The sequence below is a fragment of the Triticum urartu genome, chromosome 2 (assembly GCF_003073215.2).
Source record: "Triticum urartu cultivar G1812 chromosome 2, Tu2.1, whole genome shotgun sequence".
NCBI lineage: Eukaryota > Viridiplantae > Streptophyta > Magnoliopsida > Poales > Poaceae > Triticum > Triticum urartu.
Window position 1 is genome coordinate 149545217 of NC_053023.1, and position 26150 is coordinate 149571366.

Sequence of the window (26150 nt, forward strand, 5' to 3'; positions counted from 1 at the left end):
GGCCCGCGGATTTTGCGGGATTTGAATTTCGGGAAGCGCGCGGGACGGGGGCGGCCGCAGTAATCAGATGGGATAGGACGGAAGCTCCTCGATCCCCGCGCCACCTTTTTCGCCACGTACCACGCGCTCCCGTTGCGGGATTTGACGGGATTGCCTGGGCCTACCAGTCAGCCACTCGGAAGCGACCTCCTATAAGCTGCCGGCTCGGGACCCCCGAACAGTGCGCCTTCACTTTTCCCCCTTCCTTCACAAGATCCTCCGCCACCTCCGCTCCCACCTTGGTGCCGTAGGTCTGTTCGAGCTTCGCCGGTGACGATGGTGAAGGAGAAGACGTCGGCTCTGGAGCGCGCGAAGAAGGCGGCGGTGCAGGGGAAGGGGAAGAAGTCCGCTCGGGGCGGATCTTCCTCGAGGACTGCTCTGCCCAAGGATTGGATCCAGGGCGACTGGATGCCGTCGGTGATTCGGCAGGATGATCTCGATGATCTGGTCGAGGGGGGATTCATTCCCCACGAATCTGCGTGCCTCCCGGGGAAAGAAGTCGAACCCCAGCCTCTTGATGGTGAGTGCGTCCTCCTCGCCACCCATATCGGTCATGGATTCTCTCTGCCTCCTCATCCTTTTTTCCGGAGCTTCTTGAACTACTTCGGAGCGCAGCTCCATCACTTTACTCCCAATTCTATTGTGTATCTTGCTGCTTTCGTTTCCTTGTGTGAAAACTTCTTGGGTTGCCGCCCCCATTGGGGACTCTTCAAGCACATCTTCACTTGCCGCTCTCAGTCGGTCAAGAAAGCCAAGTCGAGTGACGAATGGACGCAGGTGATCCAGCTGTGCGGGGGTCTGGCTATCCAGATGAGGGGAAAAAGTTCCTTTCCGTCTATCACTTTTCCCGAGTCAGTCCGTGGGTGGCAGTCGACTTGGTTTTATTGTAAAGACCAGGTGACCCCAGGACAGTCGACCGGGCTTCCCCCTTTTTCTCTGAATCGAGCACAAAAACCTGCCTCTCTAAAAGTGACGCCGGAGGAAAAGGCGCAAGTCAAGGTGCTGGTCGGTCGAGTGGTTCAGCTTGTCCGCGAGGGTGTGATTGGCATGGACTTGTTGGAAGTCTTCCTTCGGAGGCACATCCAACCGCTTCAGGCTCATGACCACCCGATGTGGCTGTACTCGGGTCTCGAAGACACCACTCGGATTCACCCAGAGGAGGTCACTGACAAGATGCTGGAAGGGTGGCTGTCGAGTATCACAGGGAACAAGGACAACCCCCGAGGAGCCAGGAGGATTCCTCCACTCAACCAAACATACGAAGTGGACAAGGTCTGACCTTGCGTTTCTGACTGTGATCTTTGCTTCCTTTATTTGTTCTTTTTGGATCAGTCGATTGACTTTTGTCTCATTTTTTGTCCTCTAGGCCACTACTGAGATGTACTCAACACCAATGGAGCACAGGAGCAGGCCGAGGAAGGAGAGGCGAGTGGAGACGAAAGTGGAGACGGGGGAGAAGAGTGGGAATCTGACGACGAAGGAGAGGGGGATGACAACGACGACTCCAGTGAAGAGAGGAGGAAGAAGTCGAACCTCCCCGCTCGGAACAGCGATCCAAGCTTACACACGACCCTGCGCGGGAACGTGGTAAGGCGACTGTCCCTGTTGGGCAGTTGTCGAAGCGCCCTCGGACCTCATCTCCAGCGCCGACAGAAAAGCTCCCAAGCACCCACGCGCGATGCCATCCAAGCCTCCCAAGGCTCTGCCCAAGATGAGGATGACTGTCCCCACCATTTCTGGGTAATAGTAGAATTTGTTTTCCTTTGTCGAACGTGACAGACTCTTGGTCGACTCATTGAATAAGCTGACTGACTTTCGAAATTTGCAGTGCTGCCACCTCGGAGATCTCCGCCAAGGACGACGATCAAGAGATGGAAGACGCTGTTACCTCCAACCCTGGTATGATTACTGATGCTCTGCTTTTAGTCGACTGACGATTTCTTATAATTCCGGTCGATTGGATTTTTCTTGTAGCTCCTCCTCATGTCATTGACCTCCCTGATGATGACGACGAAGCGCCGCTGATGGCGCGAAGGAATAGGAGGGCGCCGGCTGGCAAGACCCCACAAACTACTCCGGCGCCTGAGGCCGCAGTCCGGGAGGGTGATGATACCACTCGGGTTTCTGTGACCTTCGCTGAACCTCTGACGAGTGTCCGGCCTTCGACGTCGACTGCAAATCTGCCTTCACTTTTTTCCACACACCACGTCCCTGAGGACCAAGTGGGTGCCACTAAAGAGGCTATACGCCAGGCGGGGATCATGATGGAGCAAATGAAGGTGGTTCGGGAAGCCAGCCAAGCAGCTTATGACGCGAGCTCAGCTCTTTAGAGCAACGTCCAGGTCAGTCGATTCGCCGCTTGTTCTGTTAGGATATGCTATGTGAAGAATCTCTTTTCCAAAGATCTTTATATCTGTACACCCACTGAGTGTGTCTATTAATCTTTTTGACGAGTGGGGGCACGCTAAGTGCACCCACTGGGTGTAGTCCCCGAGACTACGGTGGACTGCTGGCAGTCGACTGTAGTCTTTATATTGTGTTGCTTTAGTTGAACTTCTTCACTGGTCTGGTCAGGCCATGTCGAATGGAACTGTACACGGTCGACTGCGGGCAGTCGATTTTTTTGGTCGAACCAGTGGGGGCACGCTGAGTGCACCCACTGGGTGTAATCCCCGAGACTACCGTCGAATGTTTTTGATTCAGCTGTAGTCTTAGAAACGCCATCATTGTCTCTTGGTTACTCGAAAGCAACTTATCTTGGATGTCTGTCGACTGATTTTTTGCAGAAATCCTGCGAACTTGTGGCTCGCTACACTGAGTTGGAGAACAAACAGATCCATCTGAACCTTGCCTTGAAGCTTGCTCAGGAGAACTTGCAGAAGGCGAGGGACGAAGCAAAAGGTATGGCTGGTGAGCTTGTGTCGACTGTCCTTTCTTTCTGGCTGTCCTCGATGTTGATCTCACTTGCTGTTTCGCAGACAAAATGGAGGAGGCTCTGAAGAAGAAGGATCAAGACCTTGCCGAAGCACAGAAGGTGGCCCTGAACAAAACGAAGCTTGCTGAAGAAAAACTGGCTTTAGTCGGTACTCTTGAAAAGGAAAACTCCTGGCTGAAAACTGCTCTCGACGCGGCTAATCGAGAGGCCAGCCGTCTGAAGAATGCCAATATAGCTCTGAATGACAAGGCAAGTGAACTGGCGGGGAAGAGGAACGATCTGGAGGCTTATCTCTGTGGACTCACCAAGAAGCTGTTCGTCATGCTCGAGGGTAATTACTCCGGCCCGACTAACTTGCAGTTACCAAATCTGCATAGAGCCACTGACTTATCCTTGAGTTGTGTTTACATAATTCTGCCAGAACTTCGAAGAGGAGACCAGTGGAGTGGAGACAGACTTGGACCCCATCAATTCTCCAGTGAAGGACGAGGCTGCTATGAACGTGCTCCGACTCGAATCTCGTGTTGCCGGCGTTGTTGACTATCTTGCTCGGTTGAAGGTTGCGATGTCACGGATCGACACGTTGCTCTGGCCTAGGACGACGCTTCAGAATGACCTCGAGTCCCTGACGACTCGACTGAATGAAGTCCCAGGTCGAGTGGCGGAATGGAAGAAATCTTCTGCTAGATGTGGCACTGACGTCGCTCTGTCTCTGGTCCGCGTCCACTTCAAGGAGGCGCGAGAAGAAAAGTTGGCCGCCATCCATGTTTCTAATACCAGGAAGCACAAATTTCAAGACTTCATGGAGAATTTCATTGCTGCTGCCACTTGCATTGCAGACGGGATCGACTTGGACGAGTTCGTCGCCCCTTCCAATCCTCCGCCTGAGGAATAAAAACTTTTATGCTTCACTTTAAATTTGCCTCGGAATGCCGAGTGGATATTGTAACCGTTAAACTCTGTCGATCTGGAGGCTCGAGTACTTTGATCTGTGGTCTAGGACCTTTGGATCTTATCTGAACTTGATTTATCGTTGAATATCTTCATGAATTATCTGTCGAGTGGAACTTGTTCTTCACTTGAAATAACTTTGTATTTGTGGTGCAGCTCCGAAGGAGAAGGTAGCAGTTGATTTGCACCTCGTCTTCCTTGCGGATTGGGATGTGTTCCGTACTTAGGCGAGCACTGGGCTGCAGCTAAGCCCCCGAGTGGAAGGTCTGCTCTCCACTCGGTAGGATTTTAAAAACTTAGGCGAGTACTGGACTGCAGCTAAGCCCCTGAGTGGGAGGTCTGCTCTCCACTCGGTAGGATTTTTTCAAACTTAGGCGAGTACTGGACTGCAGCTAAGCCCCCGAGTGGGAGGTCTGCTCTCCACTCGGTAGGATTTTTTCAAACTTAGGCGAGTACTGGACTGCAGCTAAGCCCCCGAGTGGGAGGTCTGCTCTCCACTTGGTAGGATTTTTTCAAACTTAGGCGAGTACTGGACTGCAGCTAAGCCCCCGAGTGGGAGGTCTGCTCTCCACTCGGTAGGATTTTTTCAATCTTAGGCGAGTACTGGACTGCAGCTAAGCCCCCGAGTGGGAGGTCTGCTCTCCACTCGGTAGGATTTTTTCAAACTTAGGCGAGTACTGGACTGCAGCTAAGCCTCCGAGTGGGAGTCTGGCGCACCACTCGGTAGGATTTTTAAACACTTAGGTGAGCCCTGGGATGCAGCTAAGCCTCCGAGTAGGAGTCTGGCTCACCACTCGGTAGGATTTTTAAACACTTAGGCGAGCACTGAGCTGCAACTAAGTCTCCGAGTGGGAGTCTGGCTCACCACTCGATAGGATTTTTAAACACTTAGGCGAGCACTGGGCTGCAGCTAAGCCTCCGAGTGGGAGTCTGGCTCACCACTCGGTAAGATTTTTAAACACTTAGGAGAGCACTGAGCTGCAGCTAAGCCTCCGAGTGGGAGTCTGGCTCACCACTCGGTAGGATTTTTAAACACTTAGGCGAGCACTGGGCTGCAGCTAAGCCTCCGAGTGGGAGTCTGGCTCACCACTCGGTAGGATTTTTAAACACTTAGGCGAGCACTGAGCTGCAGCTAAGCCTCCGAGTGGGAGTCTGGCTCACCACTCGGTAGGATTTTGAAACACTTAGGTGAGCACTGGGCTGCAGCTAAGCCTCCGAGTGGGAGTCTGGCTCACCACTCGGTAGGATTTTTAAACACTTAGGCGAGCACTGAGCTGCAGCTAAGCCTCTGAGTGGGAGTCTGGCTCGCCACTCCGTAGGATTTTTTTTACAAACTTAGGCGAAACGGATTCGCAGCTAAGCCACCCACTGGGGGATTTCACACGCAAACAAAAGCAACAACAATTATAGGAAAATTTGTAACACTCTTGTCTTTGATAAATAGACTACAGAAGTTTTTCTTATTACATCTCATCCGAGTGAGAATTCAAGTGTGAAAGGGGCGGAGTAGTTCTGCATTCCAAGCTCGTGGCTCATCGATCTGGCGATCGACATTGTAAAGGTGATATGCTCCATTGTGGAGGACTCTAGTGACGATGAAGGGACCTTCCCAAGTAGGAGCGAGCTTGTGTGGTTTCTGTTGATCCACTCGGAGGACCAAATCTCCTTCTTGGAAGGCTCGACTCTTCACATTTCTGGCATGGAATGGACGCAAGACTTGCTGATAAATGGTCGATCGGATCATAGACATTTCTCTTTCTTCTTCCAGGAGGTCGACTGCGTCTTGCCGGGATTGTTCTGCTTCATCTTCGGTATAAAGCTCGACTTGGGGTGCATTGTGAAGTAGATCACTTGGCAGGACTGCTTCCGCTCCGTAAACCAGAAAGAACGGAGTTCTTCCAGTCGACCGATTCGGGGTAGTCCTCAATCCCCACAGAACCGATGGAAGCTCGTCGACCCAAGCGCCTGCTGCGTGCTTGAGATCACGCATCAGCCGAGGCTTTAGTCCTTTGAGAATCAGACCATTTGCCCTTTCTGCTTGTCCATTCGACTGGGGGTGGGCGACCGATGCGTAGTCGACTCGTGTGCCTTGAGAGGCGCAAAAAGCTCTGAACTTGTCTGAATCAAAGTTTGACCCATTGTCGGTGATGATGCTATGCGGGACTCCATATCTGAATGTTAACTCTCTGACGAAACTGATAGCAGTGCAAGCATCAAGATTCTTGATAGGCTTAGCTTCAATCCATTTGGTAAACTTGTCGACTGCCACAAGCACATGTGTGAAACCGCTCCTGCCTGTTCTCAATGGGCCAACCATGTCTAGTCCCCAAACAACGAAGGGCCAGACGAGTGGAATGGTCTTCAGGGCTGATGCAGGCTTGTGCGACATGTTGGAGTAGAACTGGCACCCTTCACACTTGTCGACTATCTCTTTTGCCATTTCATTCGCTCTTGGCCAGTAAAATCCCGCTCGGTATGCTTTAGCCACAATGGTCCGAGAGGACGCATGATGACCACAGGTCCCCGAGTGGATATCATCAAGGATTATCTAACCTTCTTCTGGTGTTATACACTTCTGACTGACTCCAGTCGCGCTTTCTCTATACAACTGTCCCTTTATGACTGTAAAGGCCTTGGATCGACGAACGATCTGTCGAGCCTCTTCTTCGTCCTCCGGGAGTTCCTTTCTCAGGATATACGTGATGTACGGTATCGTCCAGTCAGGGGTGATTGCCAAAACTTCCATGATTAGGTTGACCACTGCCGGAATTTCAACTTCAGTCGGATCTATGGCACTCTTTGGCTGCGGGGCTTCATCTGTAAAAGGATCTTCTTGGACTGATGGCGAGTGGATGTGTTCCAAAAACACATTGCTGGGGATGGCTTCTCTCTTGGAGCCTATCTTTGCCAAATCATCAACCGCTTGATTTTTCAGTCGGGGGATGTGATGAAGCTCTAACCCCTCGAATTTCTTCTCTAAGTTTCTCACTGCATTGCAATAACCAGTCATAGCTGGACTTCTGACGTCCCATTCTTTCATCACCTGATTAACCACCAAATCTGAGTCGCCATAGACCATGAGGCGAAGGACGCCGAGTGAAATGGCCATGCGCAACCCATACAAAAGTGCTTCATATTCTGCTTCGTTATTGGAGGAATCGTAGTGAATCTGGAGAACATATCTGAGCTTATCTCCTCGGGGGGAAACCAATACTACCCCAGCACCGGAACCATTCAGCATCTTAGATCCATCGAAGAACATGGTCCAGTGCTCCGAGTGAACTTGAGTCGGAAGTTGCTGTTCGATCCACTCGGCGACGAAATCTGCAATTGCTTGGGACTTGATAGCTTTCTTTGCCTCAAACTTGATATCTAGGGGAAGAAGTTCAATCGCCCATTTGGCCACTCGACCAGTTGCATCTCTGTTGTGCAAAATCTCTGATAGTGGAGCGTCGCTGACGACTGTAATGGAATGATCAGAGAAGTAATGTGCAACCTTCTTCGTGGTCATATAAATCCCATATACAAGCTTCTGGTAATGAGGATATCTTTGCTGTGAAGGAGTCAAAACTTCAGAAACATAATATACTGGGCGCTGAACTTTGAAGGCCTTTCCTTCTTCTTCCCGCTCGACCGTAAATACTATACTGACAACTTGTCCCGTGGCTGCAATGTAAATCAGCAAAGGCTCCTTGCTGATTGGGGCAGCAAGCACCAGCTGGGTGGAGAGCAGAGCTTTGAGCTCTGTAAACGCTGCATCAGCTTCTGGAGTCCACTCGAATTTGTCGGACTTCTTCATCAGTCGGTAAAGAGGCAATGCCTTTTCACCAAGGCGAGAGATGAATCGACTTAAAGCGGCCAAGCATCCTGTAAGCTTCTGGACGTCATGCACATGCACAGGTCGTTTCATCCAGAGTATAGTACCAATTTTTTCAGGATTGGCATCGATTCCCCGTTCGGAAATGAGAAAACCGAGTAACTTCCAACCTGGAACTTCGAACGTGCACTTTGACGGACTGAGCTTGATATCATACCTCCTGAGGTTGGCAAAGGTTTCAGCAAGTTCAGTCAGCAGGTCGGAACCCTTCCGTGACTTGACCACAATATCATCCATGTATGCCTCCACATTCCGACTGATTTGAGTGAGCAAACACTTCTGAATCATCCTCATGAACGTGGCTCCGGCATTCTTGAGGCCGAACGGCATGGTGACATAACAGAAGCACCCGAATGGAGTGATGAAAGCTGTTTTGATCTCGTCGGGCCCGTACAGACGGATCTAATGGTACCCGGAATAGGAGTCTAGGAAATACAAACGCTCACATCCCACAGTCGAGTCGACTATCTGGTCGATGCGGGGGAGAGGAAAATGATCTTTCGGGCAGGCCCGATTAACATGCTTGAAATCAATGCACATGCGAAGTGACTTGTCCTTCTTGGGGACCATGACAACATTGGCGAGCCACTCGGAGTGGTAAATTTCTCGGATGAACTCCTCTGCTAAGAGCTGAGCCACCTCCTCGCCAATGGCCTTCCTCTTCTGGACGGCGGACCATCGAAGATGTTCTTTCACAGGTTTAAATTTTGGGTCGACTCGTAGATGGTGCTCAGCCAGCCCCCTGGGAACTCCAGGCATGTCAGCAGGCTTCCATGCGAAGATGTCCCAGTTCTCACGGAGGAACTGGATGAGCGCTTCTTCCTATTTGGAGTCGACCGTCGTTGAGATGTGAGTCGGAGCAGCGTTTGGATCGGTCGGGTGAATGTGAACTGCCTTCGTTTCACCGTACGACTGAAAAGCTGATTCTGAAGCAGGCTTAGCTCGTAGCAACTCACTCGGATCTGCAGTCTTCTGATACTCTTGTAGCTCGACCACCGCCATCTGAGCGTCAGCAATCTTTGAGCCTTTCTGAAAACACTCTTCTGCTTTCTTCCGATTGCCTGTAACAGTGATCACACCTTTGGGACCAGGCATCTTCAATTTGAGATACACATAACATGGTCGAGCCATGAAGCGTGCATAAGATGGCCTGCCCAAAATAGCATGATAAGCACTTTGGAAATCCACTACTTCGAATGTCAACTTTTCCTTGCGGTAATTCTTGGAATCACCGAAAACCACATCAAGAGCAATTTGGCCGAGTGACTCGGCTTTCTTCCCAGGAATGACTCCATGGAAACTCATGTTACTGGTGCTGAGCCTGGACATCGGAATGCCCATCCCTTTCAATGTTTCTGCATACAGTATGTTCAAACCGCTGCCTCCATCCATCAGGACTTTGGTCAGTCGAGTGCCTTCGACAACTAGGTCGACCACCAGATCTTGCCTCCCAGGGGTGGCAATGTGCGTAGGGTGATCAAACTGGTCGAATGTGATGGCAGTCTGGGACCACTTCAGATAATTGGGTGTTGCCGGAGCAACCATATTTACCTCACGGTTAATAACCTTCAGTCAACTTTTGCTCTCAACATCAGCAAAAATCATCAGGGTCGAATTGACCTGGGGTACCCATCGTCACTATCTTCCTTGTCCTCAACTTTGTCCGACTCCTTTTCCTTATCTTTGGACTGCTTGCCCTGAAACTGCTGGATCAGAAGCCGACACTGTCGAGTGGTATGCTTTGGGTAAATGAGTTTACCCTCTTCATCTTTCTTGGTGTGGATGTGGCACAGTTGATCCAAAACATCATTTCCATCTTGGTCTTTAACTTTCTTGGGGTTCCAAGGTCCTTTGGGTTTTCCCTTAAATTTTCCCTGGGTTACGGCCAGGGCCTCCCCAGGAGCGGCTGGCTCGGCCTTCCGCTTCTGTTTTCGACTGGAATTTCCTCCGGTTTCCTGGGCGACTGCTTTATGCTTGCCACTCCGGAGTCGATCCTCATCTTCACCATTAGCGTATTTGGTGGCAATCTCCATCATCCGATTCAGAGACATCTCTCCGGTTCGACCGAACTTCAGATTCAATTCTCTGTACTTAACGCCTTCTTTGAAGGCACAAACTGCTTGATGATCTGGTACATTTTCAACTGTGTGATGCAATGTGATCGACCTCTGGATGTAATCCCTCAGAGTTTCATTCAGTTTCTGCACACAAGACTGCAATTCCGTAAGGCCTGCAGGTCGCTTGCATGTTCCTTCAAATGTGGGGACAAACACTCGGGAGAGATCCTCCCAAGTGTAAATGCTGCTGGGTGCTAACTGATTCAGCCACGCTCTGGCCGAGCCTTCTAACATGAGAGGCAGGTGCTTCATGGCTACCTCATCGTTCCCACCGCCAATCTGGACAGCCACTCGGTAATCTTCAAGCCAAGTATCGGGCTTGGACTCACCGGTGAACTTACTAACTCCGGTCGCCAACCTGAAGTTGGGAGGAATTACAGCGGCTCTGATGGCTCGACTGAAACACTCCGGCCCTGAAACATGTACTCTATTACTGGTAGGCGCACCTCTGTCGTGGCTTTCTCGGTGAGCTCTATTCCTGTCGACCAAACATTGAACGAGAATGGATCTCGCATCAAAGCCTGGTTCCCCGGGGTCGACTGGAATTCTCCGCCCAACACTATGAGGGTGTCTGTCCACCTACTGTCGAGGCACATATGATCCACTCCTCAGGGGAGGGGTTGGCACTCGACGTCGATCATCACGATCGAATCGGTGATCATACTGCTCATTCCTTCTGTACTGATCATGCCGGTCTCCACGTCCCTCACGCCTCGGAGGCGATCTTGGGCTGTGAGCCGACTGGACTGTATCCGCTGCAACGGATTGACTGTGGATCCTGTTCCACGACTAAGAAACAGCGGAATTTTGGTCTCCCACTGCCCGGAGCAACGCTCTGATTTGCAACAAGCCTCTGCCAGCCTCTGACTGGGAGGGCTGAATCGACTCTGCTATACGGGCCGCAGCCGCCAAATTCTGAATCGGAGTACGATATACCTGCGGGGGCGGAAAGATTTGACGTCGAATGGATTCTGGAGCCCGTTGACGTGCTCGCTCGTCGAGTATTCACTACAAGAAACCTGTTAATCCATGACGGATTTCTGGTGACATTTTCAGAAACTGTCATGGATGGCCTGGCAGAGCCCCGCAAGCCCGCCAAAGCCCGTGTAGACTTCACCCATATAAAATTCTAACCCTAACCCTCATCCTCTCCCTCCCCCGCAGCCCCTTCTGATTCCCCATCGTCCCTCCCACATCGCCGCCACCAACCATTTCCTCGCCTTCCTCTTGTCATTGCTCGCCGCTGGCCCTCCCCCTTCTCTCCTCTCACCTCGCAGCACCAGCAGCTACAAGATCCGCCGCATCCCACACGCATCACAGCCAACGCCCGCCGGTTCCGGTGACTCCACCACCGCGCAACACACACATGAGCTGGTCTCCGACCTCTCCGTCCTCCAGGCAGCTGGATCCGCCGCTCCCGTTCTCCGGCGCTCGCCCACGACGCCTAGCCTGTGGCTAGGGTTTCGACTGCAGCGTCGCGTCCATCGTCGGCACGTCTCCAGCGGCTTCGCTCCATTGCACACCGCGCGGCCTCGCGCCCTCTCCACCTTCTGGATGGTGTCTTCCAGCTCAGTGTGTTCGCCCGTGTTGGGCTGCACGGCGGCGACCCCGACCTCCTCTCCTCTGCAGCATTTGGACCACTGGAGGCATCCCTTGCCCATGTGAGCACCTCAATCCCCATCTTCCTCTCCCCCTGCCATCTCATTTTTTTGTTAGGATGGGCTTTGACTGACCGAACATGCTCATCTGTCTAAATAAAGAGGCAATGATTCAGCCTAAATATTTATAGGTTCCTGAAAGTTTTTGAACATCAAATTTTCACCCAATTGTTATAGGTTCTGCCATCTAATTTTCACCCAATACATAAAGATGTCAGGAACAATATTTACCCTATATCTGAATAAACCATATATCCAGGACCATTAGTTCATCCATGAATTCTAGGCAAGAGGAATAAGCTTACCCTGTACAAACATTGGTCCAGAGAATACGGAAACAGAGTCAGACCACAGCTGTTTCTGACCAAAACATAGCCAACTCAGTCAGAGTACTTTGACATCATAGTAACAGTTCTACATGGAAATAAACTAACATACCAATGGTATTTTTATAAATAGAAATAATCAATGGCAAAGTCATAGTTCCACAGGAGTCTAGTGGTATTGTCACAAAATACTCATTTACTCTTAAGAAAAATGACACTTTATCCTTTTACATAAAGAAATCAATTGCTCTAACTACACATAAGAAGTGTTCAGCATGCAGCTGTATACATATGCTGAGATTATACATATAGCTCACAACCATGAGTGTTGCAGGTCCTGAACATACACTTGCTCTGACTCAAACATACTAAATTAGATACAAAAAGGTCGCAGGTAGAAGATATGTCTAGATATCTTAGTTACAACTAGCGTGCTCCAATTAACAGGTAGAGATCACGGGCAGTTCGATGCATGCCTAAAAGTTTCCTATTTACAAACCAAATACTACTGATCTGAAGGTATTTTCATGCTCAATGAGATTGAATGGCTCAATGTAGTAGATCAGCCCTTCACTTTGCCGGCCCCTGAATTCTCTGAAGAACTATTCCTTCCATGATGTTGCCCCACGTGTGAGTAAATAATATCATAGTCAAGGAGGTAATTCGTTACGTACAAAGTAAAATGTAAAACATCAGCAGCAGTAGAATGAACTACAATAATGGAAAATGTATGTCGATCTTGTCGCATGGTAAACAAAACATGATTTGAGGTAGACACATGGATGAACTGTGGTGACCATGTGGATATTAATCAAGGAGAAAGAATACAAAGATGGTTAGTTGCATATCTTTTAAAGCATGAACAGTATTGTCATCCAAGTGGGCTGCTGTACCAGTACGTATTCATTCACAATATTCAGGAAAATCCTAGATAGTAAAACATTGTAGATCAGAAGTGTTTTTTCTAGGTAAATTCCATGTCAACAAAACAAACAGAATATAGAGTGGTCATGAATTTGGAACTATAACAGTAGCAAGGCAAAAGGAAGTCAATATGAGGAGAACATTGTTGGGTGGTACTCACTGAACCCTGCTGAAAACGAAGATATGGTAAGTTAAAGCTTCATGGAGAAACTACACATCAGAAGATTGTGGATCAATGAGCCCCAACAAAATGGGAAGTTAAAGCTTCATGTACAAAAAAGGGCACTATCCTGCAGCAAAAGTAAATTAAAGAAATCACATCAAAAGTAGAGTAGGATATGTTTAGAACTACAATTAAAAATGCGAGAAAACCATGCTCAGCTTTCTTTAGCAACAGTTCACTTTCACCACTACCTGGTTGTACCTCTTTAATGTCCACGAATGTTTTCTTCTCTGCAGAGAGTATGGGTCAAAAGTCAAAATGGCGAAAAAGGCACCGACATCGGTTACTTGGAAACAATAATTAACTTTTGTAGTTTGTTTACCTTCTTTTGTCTCTGGAGTATACTTTGTCTGTCTACACTTCTGCTCCAGAAAGACAGGAAAATTGTAAGTAACAATGAAAGAAAGAAGAATTGATTACCTGACTTCTTCATTACCGCCTTGATGTCTTGTTCAATTATTACCTAACTTCTCAATATACTTGGATGAATAATCCTTCTGTTTTCCCTTCTTTTTTGTGTTTGCAAGCAACAGTTTAAATGATGCTAAGTTTTTTTGCTTATTACAGCAGAGGTGATGGATTTTATACTATTGTATTTCTGGAAATGCAGTGATGGATTTTATACTATTGTATTTCTGGAAATGCGTGTACACTGAATTGCAATCTGAAGGAGCGATGGAAGTGAAGGCTGCGTGCTTTTTCTTTAAGATAATCTAATTGCATGCTTTTTATTTAAGATAATCTAATTGTGTGCTTTTTCTTTAAGATATCTAATAGATGATATATTACTTTTGCTTCAGATTTAAGAGTGTTCGATCTGCTACATACAAAAAAAATGAGATCTAGGTATATTCCCTTGAATTATTTACTACATACATTTTCATGTGAGGGCTGTTTATAGAAAGCAACTGAAATAATAATCAGGAATAGAGAATATGCTAGTAATCCTTTTTTATTATACTTTCCCTTGTATTCATTTTGTTGTAAAGATAATAATCAGGAAGTGGTAGGTATACAATTTCAACATATGTTCTGTCTCAATTCTTTATCCCATCTCATATTGAAGTGTGGGCAGAGATAATTATACATTGTATGCCATGAAGGCTAATCAGTAAATTGGAGAATGCATGTTTTTTTATTCCAACATATGTTACTGTTCTTCACAATTCCCAGGTGTGGTTAATCTAGATGTGAAGGTTATCGTACTAAGTGGATCATTTAATTGGCTAAAATGGTATTGCCTTTGAGTGGTTTTATTTTACAATTGCATGCAAAAGGCAAGTTTATTGACATAATTACTTTTAATTGATGAACAAAATATGCCTCCAATATTACTATTATGCTTTTCCTTAGCGTGTGTTGCCCACATTTCTTATGCTACCTTAGTATAGTAGTGGTGTGTGCATCAGATGATTGCTTGGAAAATCAGCTAATTATTGCTCTTTGTATTCATTTGGGAGCTGGCTGTTATAACTTATTATAATTTTGTATATTTTTTGGATTCTTTGCAGGTTTTGCAGTTAGTCTGGAGATTGAAGTTTTTCAGTAGGATTACTTGGGTCCAAATAGCTGTGTGGTTGGCTATGTAGTGTTGGAGATTAAAATCACCTAGTGGTGCATTTTCAACGAAGTCATGTTACTCGATTTTTTAAATGCTTATAGCGCCTTCTAGATATGCTTGTGATGTTTTGATATTAATTTTGTTTTTTGAATCAGACTTGTATTGTCTTGTGAACAAATGCTATTTTTTGAATGAATATAATTGGTTGTCTTGTTGTAAATTGTGATGCATTGAGAAAACAAGCTGGACTAAAAAAGGTGGCTAATGGGGCGGATTGCAATGAAATTATTAGGCCAAAACCCTAATTGGGCTTTACTACAGGGGCCATTCTCGCCTCCATGTCAGATCCACATAGACGCCAAGTTAGGTCCATGTTTCTTCCACATCATGAAAATCGGTGACGGCTTGTTCCGTCATATCCTAGTTTGGGCCGGGCGGGCCTGGGGCAGATCCATGACGGCCAAGGATCGTCATGGAAGGTTATATGTGAAATTATGACGCGATATACATGACGGATTTCAAATCCGTCATGGGTGGGCACACATGATAGTTTTTGGTTGATCTGTGACGGACTAGGTCTGTCATGTATTAACAACTTTCTTGTAGTGATTCGCTGGAGATTCTCTAGTCAAGTGCGTTCAGCCAAGTTAGCCAAGCACGCGTCCTCCAAGGCTCAGGCCTCGGGGGTTTCTCCAACGATAGGAGTGTGGAGTGCATCCATGTTCCGGCGGCGAAGTTCCTCCCGCTGCAACGACGTGAGAGGCTCGGGGAGATACTCCTCGTGAGGACGCGATGGGTCGCCCCCATCCGCGCCTCCGTCAGCGCGGGGGAAACCGGGAGGACTGTGTGGCCCATCGATCACCAGAACCTCTGCAGCTGGGTCACTGCTGTCGCATTCGGATGCGGTCTCTGTGGAGCCAGTCGACAGGTCAAACAGGCCGTTGAGGGATTCGTCGGGCTCGATTGCCGCGACTTGTGGGGTGGCCGACTGGCGGGCCACCGCATGCCTCACCCACCTCTGAAGCCTCGACCGACCGGAGCGCTTGCGGCGGCGAGAAACAGGGCGGGGAGATGCCACGGGAACCGACCGATACTGGGTCGACAGCTACCGCAGGAGGACACCACAGACGCATGCGCGAAAGTGCGTCGCCCCGCGGACGGGGAGCGCGTCGACGTTGAGTGGGGCCTCCTGAAGCCAAGAGGAGTCGTCGGCGATGAACGTGAGCGCGCCGAGATGGATCTCGCGGCCCTCCACCAAAGCTCCGCCCGAAACCATGATCAAGGAGATCGGAAAAAATCGCAACTTCTCCAACTAGGCGCTAAGACTCCTAGCCCCACGGTGGGCGCCAACTGTCGTGGTTCTAACTCTGACAGTGATGTAGGGGGGTAAGTATGGAGAGGCGAGGTCTTAGCTATGGAGAGGTTGTAAGGACGCAAGGTTTACGAGTTCAGGACCTTCTCGGAAGAAGTAAAAGCCCTACGTCTCGGAGCCCGGAGGCGGTCGACTGGATTATGGGTGTATGAGTTACATAGGTGCGAACCCTTGTCTCGGAGGAGGGGGTGGCTTATATAGAGTGCGCCAGGACCCCGGCCAGCCCACGTTACGAAGGGTTCAATGTGCATTAAGGTAGGGCGTTACTGATAACGCTAGTACTAAAGTGCTATGATGACCATAAAAGCTACTTAATGACCGACCGTTAACATGCGGAGTGACTTTAGGTCTCCTGTTCGTCGAGTGGTTGGATCTTGGTCGAGTGATTGCTTCTTGGTCGAATGTCTTCGAGTCTGTCGAGTGGAACACCTCCAAGTCGATTGAAAGGTGACTTCTTCTAGGGATGTCCTTGGGTAGGGTACTTAGGACAGGTCCATGCCCCTACCCTAGGTACATAGCTTCATCAGATAGGCCCTTCGTAGAGGGAAGCAGGGATTTGTAGAGGTGCCAGAGCTCGGTTTTGAAATAGAGGTGAATAATATTTTGAGCGGTATACTTTCATTGTCAACATAACAACCAAGAGACGGCGATATCTTCCATGCTACACACATTATAGGCGGTTCCCAAACAGAATGGTAAAGTTTATACTCCCCCTTCCACCAACAAGCATCAATCCATGGCTTGCTCGAAACAACGAGTGCCTCCAACTAACAAGAGTCCCAGGGGGAGTTTTGTTTGCAATTATTTTGATTTAGTTTGCATAAAGCATGGGACTGGGCATCCCGGTGACCAGCCATTTTCTCGTGAGTGAGGAGCGGAGTCCACTCCTCTTGAGAATAACCCGCCTAACATGGAAGATACGGACAACCCTAGTTGATACATGAGCTATTCAAGCATACAAAACATGATATTTATTTGAAGGTTTAGAGTTTGGCACATACAAATTTACTTGGAACGGCAGGTAGATACCGTATATAGGTAGGTATGGTGGACTCATATGGAATAATTTTGGGGTTTATGGAGTTGGATGCACAAGCAGTATTCCCTCTTAGTACAGGTGAAGGCTAGCAAAAGACTGGGAAGCGACCAGCTAGAAGAGCGACAACAGTCATGAACATGCATTAAAATTAATCAACACCGAATGCAAGCATGAGTAGGATATAATCCACCATGAACATAAATATCGTGAAGGCTATGCTGATTTTGTTTCAAATACATGCGTGAACATGCGCCAAGTCAAGTCACTTAAATCATTCAGAGGAGGATACCGCCCTATCATACCACATCACAACCATTTTAATAGCATGTTGGTACGCAAGGTAAACCATTATAACTCATAGCTAAACAAGCATGGCATAAGCACTATGATCTCTAGTTGTCATTGCAAACATGTTTATTCATAATAGGCTGAATCAGGAATGATGAACTAATCATATTTACAAAAACAAGAGAGGTCGAGTTCATACCAGCTTTTCTCATCTCAGTCAGTCCATCATATATTGTCATAATTGCCTTTCACTTGCACGACCTAACGATGTGAATAATAGTAATAGTGCACGTGCATTGGACTAAGCTGGAATCTGCAAGCATTCAATAAACAAGAGAAGACAAGGCAATATGGGCTCTTTTGTTAGATCAACAGTAATGCATACAAGAGCTATTTCAACAATTTAATTATGGTCTTCTCCTATTGACCCCCAAAGAAAAGAAAAGAAATAAAACTATTTACACGGGAAAGCTCCCAACAAGTAAAAGAAGAACAAGAAATATTTTTGGGTTTTCTTTTTAATTACTACTACAAGCATGGAAAGTAAACCAATTAAAAGCTACAACTAATTTCTTTGGTGTCTTAAGGTTTATCAAACACACAAGAAGAAAGCATAAAAAGGAAATAAACTAGCATGGATGATACAATGAAAAAGTATGAGCACCGACATCTAGCAATGAGTGTGTGAACATAAATGTAATGTTGGTGGGAAATACATACTCCCCCAAGCTTAGGCTTTTGGCCTAAGTTGGTGTATGGCTACGGCTGGCCTGGCGGATATCCATAGTAAAAGTTGGGGTCGTACTGAGATGCAGTAGCTATCGCCTCCTGAGCTGCAGCGTGGCGACGAGCGGCCTCTTCCCTCCTCGCGTACTCATCTGTCTCCTCTCTAGTAATAACATATCTTCCTTTTGCCTGATAATCAAAGATGGCAGGAGCAGGGAGAGTAATATGGATAGCACGACGTTTGTCAAAGATTAAATGATACTAGATAGGTGATTCATTCCTCTCGACAAACTGGTGGTGAACGATAGCATTAAAGTCTAGGTAAACAGGGGGTAATTCAATATCATCTTCGCGTATGGCTACACCAAGAAAATTAGCTATGCGGGTTGCATAAATTCCACCTAAGAAATCTCCATTAAATCTATTAAGATGCAACCTACGTGCAACAATGGCTCCCAAATTATAAGATTTATCTCCTAACACAGCACTCCTAAGAATACTGAGGTCAGGGACACACATGTGACATGCCTCATCTTTACCATTAATGCATCTACCTATGAAGAGAGAAAAATAATGTATAGGAGGAAAGTGAATGCTCCCTATGGTAGATTGTGTTATATCTCTAGATTCTCCCACAGTTATACTAGCAAGAAAATCTCTAAATTCAGATTTGCGAGGATCCCTGATACTACCCCATTGTGGAAGTTTGCAAGCAGTGGTAAAATCCTCTAAGTCCATAGTGTAAGAATTTTCATAAAGATCAAACATGACAGTTGGAGAATTACGTGAAGATAAAAAATTCAAACCTCCTCACAAAGGAACTAGTGAGATAATGATATTGGCTACACTTCTCTTCCTCGAAGCTCACAAGATCAGCGTTACGCAAATACGCGTTAAATTCTTCCCTAATTCCCGCTCGATCCATAAAATTTTCAGAAGGCCATTCACAAGGACGAACTGGAGCGTCTCTTGGTGGCTCTTCATCAGCATCACGCATTGCAAGCCTGGGTCCTTGCTTCCTTGAAGAACCACCTTGGAACATTTTCCTAAGCATATTTCTTCCTCTAAAAAATTTCTGAAATTTTTAGTAACCTCAAAATAAAAGTAAGCCAAACTCAATAATATTGATAGCAACTACTCCTACAAGTGCTTAGAGCCTATATCATGCATCAAAACTACTTTTGACCATATAAATTTGGCATGCAAGCTCAAGAACATGGTCACCTAGGCAGCATAAATTTGTAATGAATAAAGCACTAGAACAAAAACTAATTAGACCAATGGAGGAGTCACATACCAAGGAACAATCTCCCCAAGCAGTTTTGTGAGAGGTGCTTTGAGCAAGGAGATCGAAAATGGCAGCAAAACAAGCTTGGACTCGGGTTTGAGCTGGATATTCGTGTTTGGGGGAGGAAGAAGGAGTGTGTGGGTGAAAGGATAAGTGGAGGATGGCCACCGTGGGCCGACGAGGCAGGGGGGCGCGCCCTGGGCGGTAGGGCGCGCCCTCCACCCTCGTGGCCAGGTGGATGACCTTGCTGCTGTGTTCTCAGTGCCAAATATTCTCAAATATTATAGAAAAAATCATATTTAAATTTCAGGGCATTTGGAGAACTTTTATTTTTGGGGTATTTTTATATTGCACGGATAATCAGATAACAGACAGAAAAATACTAATTACTTGGTTGTGCCTGCTAGTTTCATCCATCTCATGTTCATCAAAAGGAATCCACTAACAAGGTTGATAATGTCTTGTTAACAAACTCATTCCGAATAACATGGAACCAGAGAAATTTTGAATAACACTATGTTACCTCAACGGGGATATGCACATCCCCAATAATAAGAATATCATATTTCTTCTTGTCAGTAGGAAGAGGAAATTGAAAACCTCCAAATATAATCGATGGAATTTTTCCAATAGAGTTGATACTATGAACTTGAGGTTGTTTCCTCGGAAAGTGTACCGTATGCTCATTACTATTAACATGAAAAGTGACGTTGCCTTTAGTGCAATCAATAACAGCCCCTGCAGTATTCAAAAAGGGTCTTCCAAGAATAATAGACATACTATCGTCCTCGGGAATATCAAGAATAACAAAGTCCGTTAAAATAGTAACGTTTGCAACTACAACAGGCACATCCTCACAAATACCGACAGGTATAGCAGTTGATTTATCAGCCATTTGCAAAGATAATTCAGTAGGTGTCAACTTATTCAAATCAAGTCTACAATATAAAGAGAGAGGCATAACACTAACACCAGCTCCAAGATCACATAAAGCAGTTTTAACATAGTTTCTTTTAATGGAGCATGGTATAGTGGGCACTCCTGGATCTCCAAGTTTCTTTGGTATTCCACCCTTAAAAGTATAATTAGCAAGCATGGTGGAAATTTCAGCTTCCGGTATCTTTCTTTTATTAGTAACAATATCTTTCATGTACTTAGCATAAGGATTCATTTTGAGCATATCAGTTAATCGCATATGCAAAAAGATAGGTCTAATCATTTCAGCAAAGCACTCAAAATCCTCATCATCCTTTTTCTTGGATGGTTTGGGAGGAAAAGGCATGGGTTTCTGAACCCACGGTTCTCTTTCTTTACCATGTTTCCTAGCAACAAAGTCTTTCTTATCATAACATTGATTCTTTGATTGTGGGTTATCAAGATCAACAGCAGGTTCAATTTCTATATCATTATCATTACTAGGTTGAGCATCATTATGAACATTATCATTAACATTATCACTAGTTTCAGGTTCATTACCAGATTTTGTTTTAGCATCAGAGATAGAAATATCGTTTGGGTTCTCAGGTGTTTCAATATCAGGTTCACTAGAAGCATGCAAAGTCCTATCATTTTTCTTTTTCTTCCTTTTAGAAGGACTAGGTGCATCTATATTATTTCTCTGAGAATCTTGCTCAATTCTCTTAGGGTGGCCTTCAGGATATAAAGGTTCCTGAGTCATTCTACCACCTCTAGTCATAACTCTAACAACATTATCTTTATTCTTACTATTCAATTCATTGAGCAAATCATTTTGAGCTTTAAGTACTTTTTCTACTTGAGCGGTAACCATAGAAGCATGTTTACTAATAAATTTAAGTTCACCTTTAACATTAGCCATATAATCACCCAAGTGTTCAAGCATATTTGAATTGTATTTCAATTGTCTACCAAAATAAGCATTAAAATCTTCTTGCTTAGCCATAAATTTATCAAACTCATCTAAGCATGGGCTAGCAAACTTAGTAAATGGGATTTCAGCTTTATCATATCTATAGGGAGAATTTACCTTTACTACCTATGTCGGGTTATCAAGACCATGAGTTTCTTCAAAAGGTAAAGGATTAAGATCATATGTTTCTTCAACAGGCGGTAAATTAAGACCATGTATTTCTTCAATAGGAGGTATATTATTAACATCTTCAACTTTAATACCTTTTTCTTTCATAGATTTCTTTGCCTCTTGCATATCTTCAGGACTGAGAAATAGAATACCCCTCTTCTTCGGAGTTGGTTTAGGAATAGGCTCAGGAATTGGCTCCGGAGGTGTCGAACTATTTTCATTTGTCAACATATTATTCAATAGAATTTCAGCTTCATCCGGTGTTCTTTCCCTGAAAACAGAACCAACACAACTATCCAGGTAATCTCTGGAGGCATCGGTTAGTCCACTATAAAAGATAACAAGTATTTCATCTTTCTTAAGAGGATGATCAGGCAAAGTAGTAAGTAACTTGAGAAGCCTCCCTGAAGCTTGTGGGAGACTCTCTTCTTCAATTTGCACAAAATTATATATATCCCTTAAGGCAGCTTGTTTCTTATGAGTAGGGAAATATTTAGCAGAGAAGTAATAAATCATATCCTGGGGACTACGCACACAACCAGGATCAAGAGAATTAAACCATATCTTAGCATCACCCTTTAATGAGAACGGAAATATTTTAAGGATATAAAAGTAGCGAGTTCTCTCATCTTTAGTGAACAGGGTGGCAATATCATTTAATTTAGTAAGATGTGCCACAACAGTTTCAGATTCATAGCCATGAAAAGGATCAGATTCAACCGAAGTAATTATATCAGGATCAACAGAGAATTCATAATCCTTATCAGTAACACAGATAGGTGAAGTAGCAAAAGCAGGGTCAGGTTTCATTCTAGCATTAAGAGATTGCTGATTCCATTTAGCTAATAACCTCTTGAGTTCGTATCTATCTTTGCAAGCTAAAATAGCTAAAGAAGCTTCTTTATCAAAAACACAACCCTTAGGAATAACAGGCAAGTCTTCATCATCACTTTCATCAATATTATCAGATTCAATATTTTCATTCTCTCTAACCCTAGCAAGTTGTTCATCAAGAAATTCACCAAGTGGCACAGTAGTATCAAGCATAGAAGTAGTTTCATCATAAGTATCATGTATAGCAGAAGTGGCATCATCAATAACATGCAACATATCAGAACGAATAGCAGAAGCAGGTTTAGGTGTCGCAAGCTTACTCAAAACAGAAGGTGAATCAAGTGCAGAGCTAGATGGCAGTTCCTTACCTCCCCTCGTAGTTGAGGGATAAATCTTAGTTCTTGGATCTTCCAAGTTCTTCATAATGATAAGCAAATATAAATCCCAAGTGACTCAAAGAATAGAGCTATGCGTCCCCGGCAACGGCTCTAGAAAATAGTCTTGATAACCCACAAAGTATAGGGGATCACAACAGTTTTCGAGGGCAGAATATTCAACCCAAATTTATTGATTCGACACAAGGGGAGCCAAAGAATATTCTCAAGTATTAGCAGCTGAGTTGTCAATTCAACCACAACTGGAAACTTGATATCTGCAGCAAAGTATTTAGTAGCAAAGTAATATGATAGTAGTGGTAACAGTAGTAAAAGTAATGTTTTTGGTATTTTGTAGTGATGATAGCAATAGCAACGGAAAAGTAAATAAGCGAAGAACAATATATGGAAAGCTCGTAGGCAATGGATCGGTGATGGAGAATTATGCCGGATGCGGTTCATCATGTAACAATCATAACCTAGGGTGACACAGAACTAGCTCCAGTTCATCAATGTAATGTAGGTATGTATTCCGAATATAGTCATACGTGCTTATGGAAAAGAACTTGCATGATATCTTTTGTCCTACCCTCCCATGGCAGCGGGGTCCTTACGGAAACTAAGGGATATTAAGGCCTCCTTTTAATAGAGTACCAGAACAAAGCATTAACACATAGTGAATACATGAACTCCTCAAACTATGGTCATCACCGGTAAGTATCCCGATTATTGTCACTTCGGGGTTAACGAATCATAACACATAATAGGTGACTATAGACTTGCAAGATAGGATCAAGAACTCTCGTATATTGATGAAAACATAATAGGCTCAGATCTGAAATCATGGCACTCGGGCCCTAGTGACAAGCATTAAGCATAGCAAAGTCATAGCAACATCAATCTCAGAACATAATGGATACTAGGCATCAAACCCTAACAAAACAAACTCGATTACATGATAGATCCCATCCAACCCATCACCGTCCAGCAAGCCTATGATGGAATTACTCACGCACGACGGTGAGCATCATGAAATTGGTGGTGGAGGATGGTTGATGATGACGATGGCGATGGATTCCCCTCTCCGGAGCCTTGAACAGACTCCAGATCAGCCCTCCCGAGAGGTTTCAGGGCTTGGCGGCGGCTCCGTATCGTAAAACACGATGAATCCTTCTCTCTGATTTTTTCTCCTCGAAACCAAATATATAGAGTTGGAGTTGAGGTCGGAGGAGCTCCAGGGGGCCCACAAGGTATGGGGGCGCGCCCTAGGGGGGCAGGCGCACCCCCACCCTCGTGGACAGGTGGTGGCCCCCCTGGCCTTCATCTTTTGCAAGGATTTTTTATTATTTTCGAAAAGTTGCTTTGTGAAGTTCCAGGTCATTCCGAGAACTTTTGTTTCTGCATATAAATAACACCATGGTAATTCTGCTGAAAACAGCGTTAGTCCGGGTTAGTTCCATTCAAATCATGCAAGTTAGAGTCCAAAACAAGGGCAAAACTGTTTGGAAAAGTAGATACGACGGAGACGTATCAATAGCCAGCTCTTCCTTCATCTTGACGTCACAGACGCCGTCTGAGAACGTGGAGATGATGGCTTCATCCGTGACCTTGGGGATCTTGAGGCGGGTGTTGTTGAAGCGCTAGATGTACTTCTGGAGGGTCTCTCCTGGCTGTTGCTTGATGCGGCATAGATCGCCCGCGGCCGGTGGGCGGTCACGAGTGCCCTGGAAGTTGGCGATGAATCGGTCGCGCATCTCGTCCCAGGAGGAGATCGAGCCGTGCTGCAGGTTCAGGAGCCAGGAGCGGGCCCCATCCTTGAGAGCCATGGGAAACCAATTCGCCATGACTTTTTCGTCGCCATTAGCCGCTTCGATGCTCAGCTCATTGAGCTACAGGAACTCTGCGGGGTCGGCGGTGCCGTCGTATCGAGGAGGTAGATCTGGCTTGAACTTGCCTGGCCAGGCGACGCTATGCAGCTCGGGGGTGAAGGCACGGCAGCCAGCCGGGGTCGCCGGGGCCCGCTTCTGAGGCGGAGCTTGGTCTTGGCGACGTCCGCGATGCGCCACTGCAGGCGGCACGCGATCTTGACGAGGTGGCGCGGGGAGCGCCGGTGCAGCTTCTCGCGACCGCGGGATTTCTTGGCAGCTTCTTTCTTCACGCGCGGGCGCCAGGCATGGTGGATCACGCCGCGGAGGTGCGCGCCTTGGTGCCAAGGCACCATCTTGGGGACGAGGCGGTGGAGGCACGCGATGAGCCCCGTCGCCCGCGGCTGGTTGAGGGGGAGGCAGAGAGTGGGACGGCGTCGGAGAGCCCCCTGCGGCACGGACGAGCTCGGCAACGCGGTCGAGCCACTCCTAATAGAGGTCGTTGACGGGGCGGTAACGCAGGAGCTCGTTCGCCGCGATGAGCGCGGCCCATGCTTCCATGGGAGCTCGGTGCGCGTGGGACGAAGAACCAGCAAGGGTGAGTGATGGAGTAGCGTTGCGGCCGTCCTGCCGCACTGAAGGATGCAACAAGGATGCCTGCTGCTCGTTCCCCACCGGGCCGGTGGCAGCGTTGGCGGCGGGGGACGGAGAACGACGAGGTGGCCCGCCGACGAGAACCGTCTGAGCGACGCAGGCGCCGAGGGCGGCCCGACGCTCAGCTCGAGCATAGCGAGCGTCCGACATGGAGACGACGGAGCGACGGACTGACGGAAAGGAAGCTACGACGCACCCCTACCTGGCGCGCCAAATGTCGGATGTGGGGTTCCGTCTACCCTTAAGGTTCAAACACTGGGGTGCGCATGATGTCTTTCCCTTCTACCAATCTACGCTCTAGCTCACTAGGATCTTGCGAACGAAATCGACGAACTCGCAACACAGAAAGACACAGGGTTTATACTGGTTCGGGCCACTGTTGTGGTGTAATACCCTACTCTAGTGTGGTGGTGGTGGATTGCCTCTTGGGCTGATGATGAACAGTACAAGGGAAGAACTGCCTCCTGAGGTTGAGGTGTTCTTGCGCGTATGAACTTGTAGTGTGGGGATTCGCCCTCTCCCCCCATGGTGGTGGCTAGTCCTATTTATAGAGGCCCTGGTCCTCTTCCCAAATATCGAGTGGGAAGGGAGCCAACAATGGCGGGCAAATTTGAAGGGGCACAACTAGTACAAGCTATCCTGACAAAAGGTAGTCTGCGCCTGCACAAAGCTTTTGGTGGTGACGCCGTCTTGGGCTCCACAATGACCTCCGTCTTGCAGTCCTCCTGGTCTTGGTCTTGTTGCACCGAAATGGCAACCTTTACCTGAGGCCTCGGTACTCCGCGACTGCGCTTGCCTCCTTTGCACCAAAGAGGAAACAACGACGCTGCGCGCGCTGGCGCCCGCCTGGTGTCGATCGTCATGGCTTACGTCACGAGAGCCTCGTGAGGTTCGCCTTGCCTTGATATCTCCGCTCCTCGCGAGCCTGCCTGACCAGGCCACTCCTGAGGAGGTCTTGACGTCGTCCGCCTCGCGAGGCTTGGCCCCTCGCGAGGGTCTTGGGTGCCTTGTTGGTAAAGGTGGGCCGTACGGCCTTCTGG